General features: G+C 38.1%; 1 protein-coding gene across 7 annotated transcripts in view; it reads left to right on the top strand.

The window, feature by feature from the left end:
- LOC123312204 (5-hydroxytryptamine receptor 2C-like) overlaps positions 1–16,976 on the top strand; it is a 42,985-nt gene that overhangs the window by 11,466 nt on the left and 14,543 nt on the right. The window lies entirely within an intron of this gene.

Here is a 16,976-nt window from a genome sequence, read left to right as displayed (position 1 = left end):
CTATGAAAACTGATAGGACGTATATCACAGATTCTTGTACTTCTTGTCTCAAACTATATTTCTTCCTCAGAGAGTCGAGGGAAATTCAAAATATGTTTTTAAAAAAGAAATCACTGTGTTGGCTGCCCAATTTCCGACCTCATGAAAATCTTGACGATTTATTTATGACTCTCCGGTTCAAAACGATTTGGCTACGGAATCTCTGGAAGCACTCTACCGTTCAGTGAAGAATCCAGTGAAATTATTTCATCGTTCGTCCGTGAAAAATATTGAGGTATATTTCCGGGAAAGGCCACGGCATAAGACTAAGATTTATAAGCTCTATGAGTAACCAGTTTCCTCCCTTCAGCGTGGAAAAAACACATTGATATATTCCCTTCTGTTATCGTTGTTTCCAGAATTTATTAGCTTATTTTACCGTGGTGCAGTCCCAAATTGAAACTGTGTGGCTTTGAAGCAACACCCCGGCTTTATCTAGATCCAAGGAATAAACATCTTTATTGAACCATAAAGCTTAAAAGCCCGCATTCACTTTGGATTTTCTCTAAGGGTCGGTTCCTCTATAACTGGATTGACTCAAACATCTTCTTGGAGGTTTCTTGCCACGCATCATTCGCTGTACCTTGAAACACGTACGAGAGGAAAATATAGGTAGTTTTTGACTCTTCCAAATACACTGCGCAAAAAAATTAACGCACATTATGGAAATCTCAAATTTATTCTACAACTGAAGGTGTTTTCAATGATAATTATTTTTATCAGAATTATGCATGCATATGTTATCCACTTTCAACGGTTTTCTTCAATACAGATGTTTTTTCCCAGCAGGAATAAAAAAAGATGATATTATCAGATTTTGAATGTATAGGCTTCATTCTAAAATCTGTTGTTCTCGATCAATTCTAGTGATCAATAGTTTTTCTTTCGTTTGATTTTCTACACTCGATCGCTATGCAACGCGAAACACTCAATTTGACCCAAGAGGAATGTGCCCAAGCGGTAGTTTTGCGAGAAAAAGGGAGGACATACACAAGAATTGCAGAAAGGTTTGGAGTTTCCCATACAAGTGTGTCCAGAATGTTGCAGCAATTCAGGGAGACAGGTATGAATGTCCGAAGACCTGGACAGGGTAGACAACGGGTAACAACTGCCATTCAAGAACGTTACTTGAGAGTTTCTTCGTTGAGTCAACGGTTTGCAACCGCTGGCCTCCTTCAAATTCAGCTTGAGCAAACTCATGAGGTGCAAATTAGCACTCAGACAATAAGAAATCGCCTCAGAGAATATGATATAAGGCCTCGTGTCGCGGCAAGAGGCCCAGCTCTTACCCCAGCCCATCGAAGGGAGCGTTTGGATTTTGCGAGAGAGCATATCCATTGGAAAGAGGCCGATTGGGAAAGAGTTCTCTTCACAGATGAGTCTAGATTCTGCCTCTACCATTGTGATCGACGTTCCCTTGTATACAGTCGTCCACAAGAAAGATATGCTCAGTGCAATTTCCTGAATACTACTGGTTTCGGGGGAGAATCGATTATGGTATGGGGTGGAATATCTTTGACTGCTCGCACAGACGTAGTGGTCGTTGATAATGGAGCTGTGAATTCTGATAAGTATATAAGAAACATTCTTGAAGAGCATGTAGTGCTATTTGCCCCATACATTGGTGAAAATTTCATTTTTATGGACGATAATGCCAGACCCCATCGTGCGCGCATCGTTCAGGAGTACCTTGAAGTGGTTGAAGTCTCTCGAATGGAATGGTCACCAAGAAGTCCAGATCTCAATCCGACTGAGCAGGTTTGGGACAACCTCAATAGAAGGCTGAGAAGTTCAGAAAATCATCCAGCTACTCTTAATGACTTAGGAATCCAACTCGGAGAAATCTGGGAAGGATTAGATCAGAACATGTCAAGATCACTCATTTTGAGTATGAACCGTCGTTGCCGAGCTGTAATTAACGCAAGGGGTGGAAATACCAAGTATCAAATCACTTATCAGCATTTCAGTATTTTGAAAATTGTTCATTTCTCTTCTTTCACATAAGATTCGGTGAAATCCTGAATTTTTCTTCCATTTAATGTGTCTCGTTTCGTTCAAGACCTTCCCGAAAGAACATAAAAAATAAGTTATAAAGTGAATGTAGAGTTAACTTTCATTAAAATTGAGATTTTCAGAATGTGCGTTAATTTTTTTGCGCAGTGTAGTTGAATTCTCAACTTTCAAAACTGTCAGTTGGATTTTTCCATTTGATAAGGTCTCTCTTATTAGATTTCTCGTTGTTACAGGTAAAATTGAGATTTTCAGAATGTGCGTTAATTTTTTTGCGCAGTGTATATCACAAGTAGATGAATTGTGGTAAAGAGGACCCAAAATTCGAAAGTACATAATCTGAAAACTGTATAGAAGCTATCTCGAATTTAATGCAACAAAATTAGGTCACAGATTCTTGAGAAAGAATAATATATTCATAGGGATCTATGAATCATTTTTTTCCTCCAATTTTCCAATTTTTTCATGAAACGCAAGATCTTTCAGAAAATTCTAAAGATGTGAGATGTGGTCATGTCCCACACATAGTATATAGTTTCTCGTCTGTGTTTTTATGGCTATTTGATCGTCCACCATTACACTGGACCGCATTATACCGTTTACGGCCATTCTTAATGGTGCGACGGGAGTAGATTAATCCAATGCTGGAAAATTCCAGCCTAGATGGGGGACAAGAAACATCCTCCATCTTGCCGTGGAAAATCAATTAAAGTACTATATTTCCACCCACACGAAACGCTGCCAAAATAAATCAGTTACCTATCCGGGTGTATTTTCACACCTTTCACTGGATAGAGATAGATTCGCGTTTACATGGATCGCACGCTCAGGGAATAATAACTTTCGAATGGTACGTGCAGGGCCGGATTTGGGACCCCCGGGGCCCTTGCCACTAACGTGGGATCAGTGCTGGGCAAAATGCGAGTATGTATTGATATCCAGTTAGCCTAGACCAGTTCCATGCTTGAAAAATATATTGCGTTACCATAGCAACGAACAATAACTCATTAGAAGTTTCAGTATGAAGGTTGAGGTCGGAAAAGTAAACCAGAGTTACGCAATAAATTAAAAGAAAGAAGACGTCCATCGAAATAGTGAATATCGAAAAATTGGAGTATCGGACCATCATCAAGTATTTAAAAGGGCTTAGAGGTAAGCAGATTTACGAAGATATGCTTAATACCCTTGGTGATCAATGTCCTTCGTATGCGACCGTGAAAAATTGGACTGCAAGCTTCAAAAGAGGTGAATTTTCCATTGAAGATGATGACCGATCGGGAAGGCCAGTTTCTGTGTCAGTCCCCGAAAATATCGATGCAGTTCATGACATGATTATATCAGACCGTCGAATTGGGCTGAAACGGATATCTGAAGCACTGAAAATTTCATATGAACGCGTTCATCATACAGTTTATGTCAATTTGGACATGAGAAAAATTGCTGCAAAATTGATCCTCAAATGTTTGAATGTTGACCAAAAGCGTGCAAGGGTAGAAGCATCGCGTTCGATCTGTGCTCGATTTGAAAACGATGTAGACTTCTTAAACCGAACTGTTACTATGGATGAGACTTGGGTACATTTCTACGATCCAGAAACAAAGCAACAATCGATGGAATGGCGACACTCTGGTTCTCCAAGACCTAAGAAGTTTCGTGTCCAAAAATCTGCTGGAAAAGTTCTTGCTTCAGTGTTTTGGGATTGCCATGGAGTGATCATGATTGATTTCTTGAATAAGGGTTGAACAATAACCGTAGATTACTATTCGACATTACTGACCACTCTACGGGAAAAAATTAAAGAGAAAAAACGCGGAAAGCTATTCAATGGTGTTTTGTTTTTGCCAGTAAAACGCCCCTGCACACAAATCTTATGTTGCCATGCAAAAAATTCGTGATTTAGGGTTTGAATTACCAGAGCACAATAAGATTGAGCTCATCTTTCAGCTCAAAATATTTGAACAATCTATGGCTCTCCTATCAAAAGTTAGAAGCTTCGCAAATATATGGATCAATATGGTCGAGACTTTAGACTCTTTAGAAATTCATCGAGATGTGTATTTTTAAACAGGAGTGTAGTGTAGATTCTGTAACAGCTATGAGGAGACAGTCATAGGAAGATTTATCTTCTCAGTAGCTTCTACATCTTCAAACGAAGGGTTTTCCACGAATCAACTGAGAAACACCACCAGTTCGTCTGCGATATGTTCCTGCCCTCGTTCAGAACAATCATCGGGGTCAGAAGTTCCTTTATTAAATATTTGATGGTGACAATTTATACGGGGACCCATTCTAATTTCTTGCTCCACGTATTCTGGTTCTGGATCTTTCCAGGGAATTTCAAGTTTAATCATTCTCATCACATGTGCGCTCCTGGCATAATTATTTAAAACCTTGTGGGTACTCCACAACTCGCTGGTATGGGCATTTAAACTGAGTTTGTGCCGCTTGGAGAGATATATGAATTACAAGGTTCTACGTACGTAATGGAGGGAGTGAATTCAAGGGCCAAAAATTAAAAACATAATTTTCCGACCCACTCGTACGTATTATGATGAAGTTTTTCAGCGACTGAGTGTTTCATGGAGAAATAGAACTTTCGTTTCTCGCTTTAGTTCGTTCCTCTGTTCATAACATTTTTTTTTAATCCTATAGCCATAAATTGAACATGTTTGTATAGTGGAAATTCATCGTGGTCTCATCAAATATGGTCCAATAAAATAAATGAGCTTGAAAAATTAAGGTTCCTTTGTCTGAGGTGTTAACATCAATGCAGAAAAAATTGTGCGTCCATATTGTTGTCAATAAGCTTCTTTCTCAAAGAACCCTATATCATCTTAAGAAAAAGATTTATTTGGTCTTCACCAGCAGTTGACAGTGCTGAGATCCGAATGCAACAGAAAAGAATTATGGAACTCAATTCATCAAATGATAATTTCATTATACTATTCAATATTTTACTTCTTGAGCGAATGAAGATCAGAAAGAGAACTAAAAAAATTTCTCCACATTATTCGATGATATAAACAGCACTCTTTCATTCTAGGTGCTTCGCTTAATAATAACCTATTCCCCCAATGCACCTGAGCATGCTGCCACCCATTTCGTTTGATAAATGTGGTGGAAATTAGGTAGGCACGAGAGATATATCAAAAGGTTTCCCTAATTTATTAAGTTGGTGAAATTTCATCGGAGTAATAAGAAACGTGAAATCCTTCGTAATTCCGAATTTTGGCCTTCCGAATACAGTGTGGGCGAAGTTTTTCATTTGGCGATTTCACCGAACCGGAGAAGCTTTGTATTCCTTCCGATGTTATTTATGTGGATATATTTCCCAATAATGCGATTTTATAGAAGCTTTTTCATCTGAGTCCTCCGAAAGAGTTTTATTTTGCATGGAACTGATCTGGAATTCACATTACTTTTTCCCATAAATTATTGAAAAAATCATAGCATAGCAATAAATTCTCCATCGGGAAGTTTTAGAGTTTCGTTTGGAGCATTCTACTAACTAATTTCGATTTTTTTTTCTGCTCTCATTCTGTATGTGTCAACCACGATGTGTCAAAACGTGTAATCGAAGTGGTTTATACAGCAGCATTGAAATACTTGGAGGATATCAAGACTCAATCTATAAAAACATAATCTTCGTCTTACCATGACAGATTCATTAAACTTCTTGATGATTTCTTCAAGAAAACGCAATAACTTGTTGCTCCAACAAGAAATTCTATTCGGGTCCTGTCAGTACTATTCCTGAAAGGAAATGGTGTTGCGCAGAATATTGAAATCACTTTTTTTTCTTATTCTAGCTGATATGAAGTAGGGACGTTGAATGTGTCGTTCAAGAAGGCACTGAAAAGGAGAGGAGTGATTTAAATCTATTTTTTCACTTTGTTTTCTGTCACTTATTCATCGATCTCTGTTGAAAATTGAATCGAATATTTTTCAATCGAAGTGTGCCAAAGCAGGATAACTAAAAGAGTCCTTTTTCTAGAAATATCATTCTTTCGGGAAAAACTGCCTATTTGAGATTCCATTCTTGGAAGATCCTTCTCCGGCTTATTTCACGCAGACAAAGCCAATCGATTCTAGTTCGTTTCTGTGTATGATTACAAAGAAAACATCAATTGGAATGAATAAATGGAGAATTGGAGGACCAGTTCCATAAATTGTGGAGTTAGCATGCTCATTTATACTAGAAATGACAAGAGCAGACGAGCTCTGACATAATTGACGTATTTATCGTTGGATATCACGTGTAGCTGTGGTTCTGTCTATTGTTATCTGATAAAAACTGATTTGGAAGATGGCAACACGTTTAGTTGATGCAATTTTTTCATAAAAAACCAAAAAATGTGAGTGAAGGCATTTCGAGATAATTTCGTTGCTTTAATTTCATTTCAGAACAGCCTGTAGAAGTTTCGAAATTAAACTGACTGGATGAAAATCGATTTTCAGTTGGATAGGCATCGCCTTCCATTTTGTCTCAGTTAGCATCTCTTCCATATTTTCCTTTGTAACAGTACATTGACTATTAATTAAAATCGAAGATGTTATCTTAATGATACAAAGGAACCCTTCCCTTTGAGCTACTTTTCATCCAAAATTCGATGAGCAGAAGTACGTTTGTGATTCAATAATTTCATCGTTCCCAATGATGAAACACATCCCGAAATATCTTCATAGCACCTGTAGAAAAAAAAATGAATGAAATGTAATTGAATATCACCTAAAGTCGAAGAATTTTTCCCAGTGACAAATACTGTTCATTTCCCAACATGACAGTGGTGGTGGATTGGATGTGGCATCGCGGAATCGAAAGCAAATTGAAATTTTTGCGGTGAAACGGTGAAAAGTTCCTGCACTTATCAAGGTCTAAACTTGGCTTAGGTATTGATGAAACTATTGAATGGGTTTCGAGAAGACATTTTTCAATATTGGAACGATGATATTTTGGAGAGGAATGGAACATGGGGATTGAGAAACTGTATTTTCATTTTATGGCTTGAATGTTTTTCATTTGGACTGTGCAAATGAGCATATTGTTCTGCTTTCAAAATGAATTTTTGCCGAGTCCCTACATTTAGTTATACTAATTTCTCAACCCAAATTTGAAAGAATTGTGTTTGCAAAACAGACACGAAACTCACCTATATGAAATTCCCAATGTAACCTTATTATTTGGACTGTAATCGGTGGCATATCAATAGGGGAGTTTGGATAATAAGTCTTTGGGGATAAACGAAAGGCCATGTAAAGTGCCCTACCAAATTAGGTGAAGTTGTGAGAACTTACCCACATACTGGCGTGGATTTGAGAATATATGCAGTGTTTCAGTGTAACTGGGAGTATGAGGTTTGCATACTCAACGCTTGGGCCTGTGTTATTGTGTCATCCCAGCGATCTTTCATGTGGATAGTTCGTTGTTTGGGTTAAATCTAGAAGCCCTTCCATTAAGTTCCGATTAGAACTACCAGTCACATAATATTGCTATCTAACTAGACTAGACAAAGTTCCACAATAATTAAACAGGTTGTACATGGGGAGATTTTTCTCAACAAATAGTTTGGGTATTTCATATCAGTTTTTTGGAGAGTTCCTGGTAGATAAAGAACTCCAAAGATGGAAATCGATTAGCAATTTTCATTCATTAGACTATTTTTTTATAGGAAATCACCCTTCAAATCTTCTCGCAACTACACTGAGCAAAAAAATTAACGCACGCAACTGAAGGTGTTCTCAATGATAATTATTTTTATCAGAATTATGCATGCATATGTTATCCACTTTCAACGGTTTTCTTCAATACAGATGTTTTTTCCCAGCAGAAATAAAAAAAGATGATATTATCAGATTTTGAATGTATTGGCTCCATTCTAGAATCAGTTGTTCTCGATCAATTCTAGTGATTAATAGTTTTTCTTTCGTTTGATTTTCTACACTCGATCGCTATGCAACGCGAAACACGCAATTTGACCCAAGAGGAATGTGCCCAAGCGGTAGTTTTGCGAGAAGAAGGGTGGACATACACAAGAATTGCAGAAACGTTTGGAGTTTCCCATTCAAGTGTGTCCAGAATGTTGCAGCGATTCAGGGAGACAGGTATGAATGTCCGAAGACCAGGACAGGGTAGACAACTGCCATTCAAGAACGTTACTTGAGAGTTTCTTCTTTGAGACAACGGTCTGCAACCGCTTGCCTCCTTCAAATTCAGCTTGAGCAAACTCATGAGGTGCAAATTAGCACTCAGACAATAAGAAATCGCCTCAGAGAATATGATTTAAGGCCTCGTGTCGCGGAAAGAGGCCCAGCTCTTACCCCAGCCCATCGAAGGGCGCGTTTGGATTTTGCGAGAGAGCATATCCATTGGGAAGAGGCCGATTGGGAAAGAGTTCTCTTCATAGATGAGTCTAGATTCTGCCTCTACCATTGTGATCGACGTTCCCTTGTATACAGACGTCCACATGAAAGATATGCTCAGTGCAATTTCCTGAATATTACTGGTTTCGGGGGAGGATCGATTATGGTATGGGGTGGAATATCTTTGACGTGCGCGCATCATTCAGGAGTACTTTGAAGAGGTTGAAGTCACTCGAAGGGAATGGCCAGTAAGAAGTCCAGATCTCAGTCCGATTGAGCAGGTTTGGGACAATCTCAATAGAAGGCTGAGAAGTTCAGAAAATCATCCAGCTACTCTTTATGACTTAGGAATCCAACTCGGAGAAATCTGGAAAGGATTAGATCAGAACATTTTAGGATCACTCATTTTGAGTATGAACCGTCGTTGCCGAGTTGCAATTAACGCAAGGGGTGGAAATACCAAGTATTAAATCGCTTATCAGCATTTCAGTATTTTGAAAATTGTTCATTTCTCTTCTTTCACATAAGATTCGGTGAAATCCTGAATTTTTCTTCCATTTAATGTGTCTTGTTTCGTTCAAAACCTTCCCGACAGAACATAAAAAATAAGTTATAAAGTCAATGTAGAGTTAACTTTCATTAAAATTGAGATTTTCAGAATGTCGTTAATTTTTTTGCGCAGTGTATTAATCCACACCCTGTATATGTATGATATCGGATAAACACATCAAAGACGTGGACTGTGTAGGACTTACGTCAATAATTGAGACAGAGATAATTCAATTTCAAATTCATCTACTTTCGAAGCTGAGAGAAGTAACTCCTCGATCGTTTTCCTCCTGTTTATAATTCCCCAGAAATGAATCATAATTAACTTTATTGTTTGGGGTATGAAACGTGACTTGGGGCGCGAATTCAATCTGAAACTGGTAATATTGGCCCCGCAGGTAGTGAATAGGTCCGTTATCTTGACAGTCGCCAGACCTCCCAGTTTCCTCATCATTTAATCCCCGAGATGATAAATATTTAATGGTCCCCTTGAAGGAATCTTGGAATAAGGGGAAGATCTTCCAATACGACCGACTGTTCGCTCCTATTTGCAGCTCCGAAGTGGATATGGAAGTATCGAACGATAGAAGAGAGGCTTTTTATTCCAAAGAATCACGAAATGCAATTTCTGTCTATAGTCCTCTCCTGCAACACCCCAGGATTTGAGAACTGGAACACGTAACAAGAATGGGTATCTGGATGCACGATGTTTTCACCCAAGTAGGTGAATGAGCAAAAAAAAACATTTACTAGGTTCGGCAGCAGGATGTATCGTATCGAAGCTGGAGGTGTATTGTGTTTTTTAATAGATACAGGAGATGCTGCGTAGAAGGAGGGAATGATATCTGTGTTTTCATGCAAGAATAATACTCTTTTTGGTACAGGATGATATGAAATTTCTTAGTTATATCTCGTTCGTTTTTGTAGGTGATCTAGTAGCCATCAACTTGCTTGCCATTTTTCCCTAAAAAGATAAATTGGAAGATAAATTACTCTAAAGATGACCTAAAAAGTTGGGTTCAGTTAAGACTTCCTCAAGACCGAACGGTTGTGCCGAAATGGATGAAGTTCACAGATTTGATTCAAGAAGAGTTTCTCTTTTAGATTATGTATCACGTTTAGATCTACGATGATTTTCCTGGAAGATAAATTACTCTAAAGATGATCTTCGAAAAATTCCCAAAAAGTTGGGTTCAGTTAAGACTTCCTCAAGATCGAACGGTTGTGCCGAAATGGATAAAGTTCTCAGATTTTATACTAGAAGAGTTGCTCTTTCAGATTATGTAATACGTTTAGATCTACGATAGTTTTCCTGGAAGATAAATTACTTTAAAGATGACCTTCGAAAAATTCCCAAAAAGTTGGGTTCAGTTAAGACTTCCTCAAGATCGAACGGTTATGCCGAAATGGATAAAGTTCTCAGATTTTATACTAGAAGAGTTGCTCTTTCAGATTATGTAATACGTTTAGATCTACGATAGTTTTCCTGGAAGATAAATTACTTTAAAGATGACCTTCGAAAAATTCCCAAAAAGTTGGGTTCAGTTAAGACTTCCTCAAGACCGAACGGTTGTGCCAAAATGGATGAAGTTCACAGATTTGATACAAGAAGAGTTTCTCTTTTAGATTATGTATCACGTTTAGATCTACGATGATTTTCCTGGAAGATAAATTACTCTAAAGATGACCTTCGAGAAATTCCCAACAAGTTGGGTTCAGTTAAGACTTCCTCAAGACCGAACGGTTGTGCCGAAATGGATGAAGTTCACAGATTTGATACAAGAAGAGTTTCTCTTTTAGATTATGTATCACGTTTAGATCTACGATGATTTTCCTGGAAGATAAATTACTCTAAAGATGACCTTCGAAAAATTCCCAAAAAGTTGGGTTCAGTTAAGACTTCCTCAAGACCGAACGGTTGTGCCGAAATGAATGAAGTTCTCAGATTTGATATTAGAAGAGTTGCTCTTTCAGATTATGTATCACGTTTAAATCTACGATAATTTTCTCGGAAGATAAATCACTCTAAAGATGACCTTCGAGAAATTACCAAAAATTTGGGTTCAGTTAAAACTTCCTCAAGACCGAACGGTTGTGCCGAAATGGATGAAATTCTCAGATTTGATATTAGAAGAGTTGCTCTTTCAGATTATGTATCACGTTTAAATCTACGATAATTTTCTCGTGAGATAAATCACTCTAAAGATGATCTTCGAGAAATTACCAAAAAGTTGGGTTCAGTTAAAACTTCCTCAAGACCGAACGGTTGTGCCGAAATGGATGAAATTCTCAGATTTGATATTAGAAGAGTTGCTCTTTCAGATTATGTATCACGTTTAGATCTACGATGATTTTCCTGGAAGATAAATTACTCTAAAGATGACCTTCGAGAAATTCCCAACAAGTTGGGTTCAGTTAAGACTTCCTCAAGACCGAACGGTTGTGCCAAAATGGATGAAGTTCACAGATTTGATACAAGAAGAGTTTCTCTTTTAGATTATGTATCACGTTCAGATCTACGATGATTTTCCTGGAAGATAAATTACTCTAAAGATGACCTTCGAGAAATTCCCAACAAGTTGGGTTCAGTTAAGACTTCCTCAAGACCGAACGGTTGTGCCGAAATGGATGAAGTTCACAGATTTGATACAAGAAGAGTTTCTCTTTTAGATTATGTATCACGTTTAGATCTACGATGATTTTCCTGGAAGATAAATTACTCTAAAGATGACCTTCGAGAAATTACCAATAAGTTGGGTTCAGTTAAAACTTCCTCAAGACCGAACGGTTGTGCCGAAATGTATAATATTCTCAGATTTGATAATAGAAGAGTTGCTCTTTCAGATTATGTATCACGTTTAAATCTACGATAATTTTCTCGGAAGATAAATCACTCTAAAGATGATCTTCGAGAAATTACCAAAAAGTTGGGTTCAGTTAAAACTTCCTCAAGACCGAACGGTTGTGCCGAAATGGATGAAATTCTCAGATTTGTTATTAGAAGAGTTGCTCTTTCAGATTATGTATCACGTTTAAATCTACGATAATTTTCTCGTGAGATAAATCACTCTAAAGATGATCTTCGAGAAATTACCACAAAGTTGGGTTCAGTTAAAACTTCCTCAAGACCGAACGGTTGTGCCGAAATGGATGAAATTCTCAGATTTGATATTAGAAGAGTTGCTATTTCAGATTATGTATCACGTTTAAATCTACGATAATTTAATCGGAAGATAAATCACTCTAAAGATGACCTTCGAGAAATTACCAATAAGTTGGGTTCAGTTAAAACTTCCTCAAGACCGAACGGTTGTGCCGAAATGGATAAAGTTCTCAGATTTGATAATAGAAGAGTTGCTCTTTCAGATTATGTATCACGTTTAAATCTACGATAATTTTCTCGGAAGATAAATCACTCTAAAGATGATCTTCGAGAAATTACCAAAAAGTTGGGTTCAGTTAAAACTTCCTCAAGACCGAACGGTTGTGCAGAAAATTCAATAAAAGCCACAAATAAAGAGGAATTTATATGCGATCTCTAACAATTATTGAGCAGTGAAACTTCCACAGTGTAGGACACGCCAAAGAGGTCAAATGTTCAATGTCTTTGTTGGAAAAGCTTTTGCTCTGGACTTCAATGTGTGCTTGAACGATCTGTCACCTGTTTTCGCCAAACAAATCTCAAATATTCGACGATTAGACTTCAGGAACTTTTGCGATGGGCGAAGAATATTCCGTAATATTTCTGGATCGAGATAACTTTTCTCAGATCGATTCCAGCACCAATGAAAGTCGCATCAGTATGCCCGATCCTTCAATAGCAGAAAATGGGGGAGTTCTTCAAAGATACACAAAATCTGAAGGGTCATAGACTATCCCATATGAACCGTCCATCGCGTTCCACTATTGACGCTGCATTTGAATGGATGCAAATGATGCTGCAATCCACGGAAATCGGGAATTCTCAGCGTTCGTTTCAGTCCTGCAATTTGGCCCAGAAATCAGAGTTGATAATGCACTCATCGAAACCGGAGTGTCGGAGTAATTAAGATCTGATGAAGATCGAAGATTTCAGAGCCGACACTGAGAATGCTTAATTTCGTATCGCCCTGCCAATAAATTCCATTTCTAATTCAGTTCTCGCGAATTAGAAATGCGAAAGTTCTGCAGCGATTTGCCTGAAAAATTTGATCCATTACTCCGGCTCAGCCTGATGAAATTCTCAGGAAGCGCTAAGGGCGACTGGTTACTTCTCGCCATTATTCCCAATAATGGACATTTGAAGTCGAGCAAGGAAAAAATTTACGATCAGCCGGGCCATTTTCACCTTCAGCTTCCCGAAACATTTCCTTGCGAGTAACGGTTACTGATTAATTGGTGAAACCAATGGTGGTTCTAGTGGGGGGCCATGAGGTTAGTTAAAGAATCGTCAAGAACGAACGGTTGCACCGAGATCGATGAAATCTTGAGATTTATCACTAGAAGAGTAGCTCTTTTAGAATATGGGTCACATTTGGATCTACCATGATTTTTCTGAGAGATACGCGACTCTAAAGTTGACCTTAGAAAAAATTCCAATCATTCGAGAGGCGAGGTCAGTTAAAGAATCGTCAAGATCGAAAGGTTGCACCGAGATCGATGAAATCTTGAGATTTATTATTAGAAGAGTTGCTCTTTCAGAATATGGATCATATTTGAATCTATCATGATTTTTCTGGGAGATACGCGACTCGAAAGTTGACCTTCGAAAAAATTCCAATGAGTTGAGAGGCGAGGTCAGTTAAAGAATCGTCAAAACCGAAAGGTTGAACCGAAATCGATGAAATCTTGAGATTCATTACTAGAAGAGTTGCTCTTTCAGAATATGGATCATATTTGGATCGAACATGATTTTTCTGGGAGATACGCGACTCCAAAGTTGACCTTAGAAAAAATTCCAATCATTCGAGAGGCGAGGTCAGTTAAAGAATCGTCAAGATCGAAAGGTTGCACCGAGATCGATGAAATCTTGAGATTTATTACTAGAAGAGTTGCTCTTTCAGAATATGGATCATATTTGGATCGACCCTGATTTTTCTGGGAGATACGCGACTCTAAAGTTGACCTTAGAAAAAATTCCAATCATTCGAGAGGCGAGGTCAGTTAAAGAATCGTCAAGATCGAAAGGTTGCACCGAGATCGATGAAATCTTGAGATTTATTACTAGAAGAGTTGCTCTTTCAGAATATGGATCATATTTGGATCGACCCTGATTTTTCTGGGAGATACGCGACTCGAAAGTTGACCTTCGAAAAAATTCCAATGAGTTGAGAGGCGAGGTCAGTTAAACAATCGTCAAAACCGAAAGGTTGAACCGAAATCGATGAAATCTTGAGATTCATTACTAGAAGAGTTGCTCTTTCAGAATATGGATCATATTTGGATCCACCATGATTTTTCTGGGAGATACGCGACTCCAAAGTTGACTTTAGAAAAAATTCCAATCATTCGAGAGGCGAGGTCAGTTAAAGAATCGTCAAAACCGAAAGGTTGCACCGAAATGGATGAAATCTTGAGATTTATTACTAGAAGCGTTGCTCTTTTAGAATATGGGTCACATTTGCATCTACCATGATTTTTCAGGGAGATACGCGACTCGAAAATTGACCTTCGAAAAATTTCAATGAGTCGAGAGGCGAGGTCCGTTAAAGAATCGTCAAAACCGAAAGGTTGAACCGAAATCGATGAAATCTTGAAATTCATTACTAGAAGAGTTGCTCTTTCAGAATATGGATCATATTTGGATCTATCATGATTTTTCTGGGAGATACGCGACTCGAAAGTTGACCTTCGAAAAAATTCCAATGAGTTGAGAGGCGAGGTCAGTTAAAGAATCGTCAAAACCGAAAGGTTGAACCGAAATCAATGAAATCTTGAGATTCATTACTAGAAGAGTTGCTCTTTCAGAATATGGATCATATTTGGATCGACCATGATTTTTCTGGGAGATACGCGACTCCAAAGTTGACTTTAGAAAAAATTCCAATCATTCGAGAGGCGAGGTCAGTTAAAGAATCGTCAAAACCGAAAGGTTGCACCGAAATGGATGAAATCTTGAGATTTATTACTAGAAGAGTTGCTCTTTTAGAATATGGGTCACATTTGCATCTACCATGATTTTTCAGGGAGATACGCGACTCGAAAATTGACCTTCGAAAAATTTCAATGAGTCGAGAGGCGAGGTCCGTTAAAGAATCGTCAAAACCGAAAGGTTGCACCGAAATGGATGAAATCTTGAGATTTATTACTAGAAGAGTTGCTCTTTTAGAATATGGGTCACATCTGTATCTACCATTATTTTTCGGGGAGATACGCGACTCGAAATTTGACCTTCGAAAAAATTCCAATACTCGTTAAGAACCTACAAGATTGACAGCCATATGATACAGCAGGCTATCTCGAAAACCTTAATGAAAATTCAACAACTGAGCTATCTTATTTCAGTCATTTTCAGAGGCGACGTACACCTTTATTGAATTCTCCCAAATCATATTAATACTCTCTGAAGTCCTCCAACTTCAGTCGCCGTTCCTGATGGAAGTTACATACTTTTCAGACGGGGAGGAGGGATGAAAGCTGCTGTCAGAACGCCACCGCGAATTAGTTGGAAGAAGCACATGTCAAAGAAGGGCTACATTGTCTCCCTCAACGGTTAAATGATCACCGAAATCTCCTCCGACAAAATTCGATTGATTAGAGAAGGGAGGGATTTGTTCTTTGTAGGAATGCGTGGGAGGACCTGTTACCATTAGATATTCCACATGAACACGTCGTCGATTGATGTTTCTGAAATCTTGACAGCGTAACAGGTTATGGACCCAGAGATATTTCACGTATTTAGTCCAATTAGAGAATGGAATCATTTCAAATTATCGTCTGAAATTTGCTGTCTCTCTTGGACTTCTAGATAGGATTATCCTTCCGGTAGAAAGAATGTTCAATATGAATTTTCATGTTCCGTATAATCGAGTTACCCCTCGAATGAAAATTGAGGCGAAGTTTTCCAAATGGCTGAATTAATATCCAATTCAGGGTAGAATGAAACCGCCAAATAAAGGGGTTGTTCAATCAATGGTCCCACTATGCACGAGCAATTAAATTCGACTCTTGACAGAACGTGTTTGATTGGTTAACTTTACTGAATGTGGAATTTCAAGTATCATCATTACGCGAAAGTTTAATGGTCCACATGTAGCATTTATTTATGGGAAGTAAATTGATCGGAAATATGATAGAGTAATCAATCGTGATGATGGATCCACCAATATGTGTTGTCGAGATGTTCGAGAAAAATACCTTGAATAAGTTGAGTTTTAACATCTTATGCAAAGATGTGAAATAATGGTGATGTTTTCCCTGTTTCCTTTCATCGTGTTTCGAGAAGAGATTCTGGTGATTTGGGAAATAAGTTTTCGATCAAATTCCTTCAAACTTGGGGTCACCGAACTGAGGAAAAAAAAGGAGATCAAATTCCCTGGATTTTTTCCTGAGAACCTACAGAAAATTATGATATAAACTCAAAGAAAAGTTCGTCAAAGAAGAGGGATCGCTTTGATATTTGTTATTCCGCAGTTCACGAGCAAACTAAGTTTGAATTTCTTCTGTCACTCTCTTCACGCATTAATTACACGAATGTGGGTTTTCTCATTTAAAAATCCCAGAAGTGGCTTTCAACGGAATCGATGTTAGGGGAGAATTCTCGGGTTGTATTATGTAAATCTCACCTTCCCTGTGGGCTCTTTCTTCGAGGTTATTCCGGAGTTGGAGTTCCCCATCTGATATCCCATACGGGACTTATACTGGTAAGGCTAATGGAAGAACAAATGTGGTTGAACCGCTGAGAATTGAAAACGATTAGAAGACGGAAGAGGCTGTGTATTTCCCACAAAAATCTTATAAATAGTCGAATTCTTAACTTTTCAATTTCATTTCAAATTGTCAGTTGGATTTTTCCACTTGATATGGTCTCTCTCATCAGA

This window comes from Coccinella septempunctata, chromosome 4 (genome assembly GCF_907165205.1).
Source record: "Coccinella septempunctata chromosome 4, icCocSept1.1, whole genome shotgun sequence".
NCBI lineage: Eukaryota > Metazoa > Arthropoda > Insecta > Coleoptera > Coccinellidae > Coccinella > Coccinella septempunctata.
Note: the sequence above shows the minus strand (reverse complement) of the source record. Positions and strands in the feature narration are given on the sequence as shown.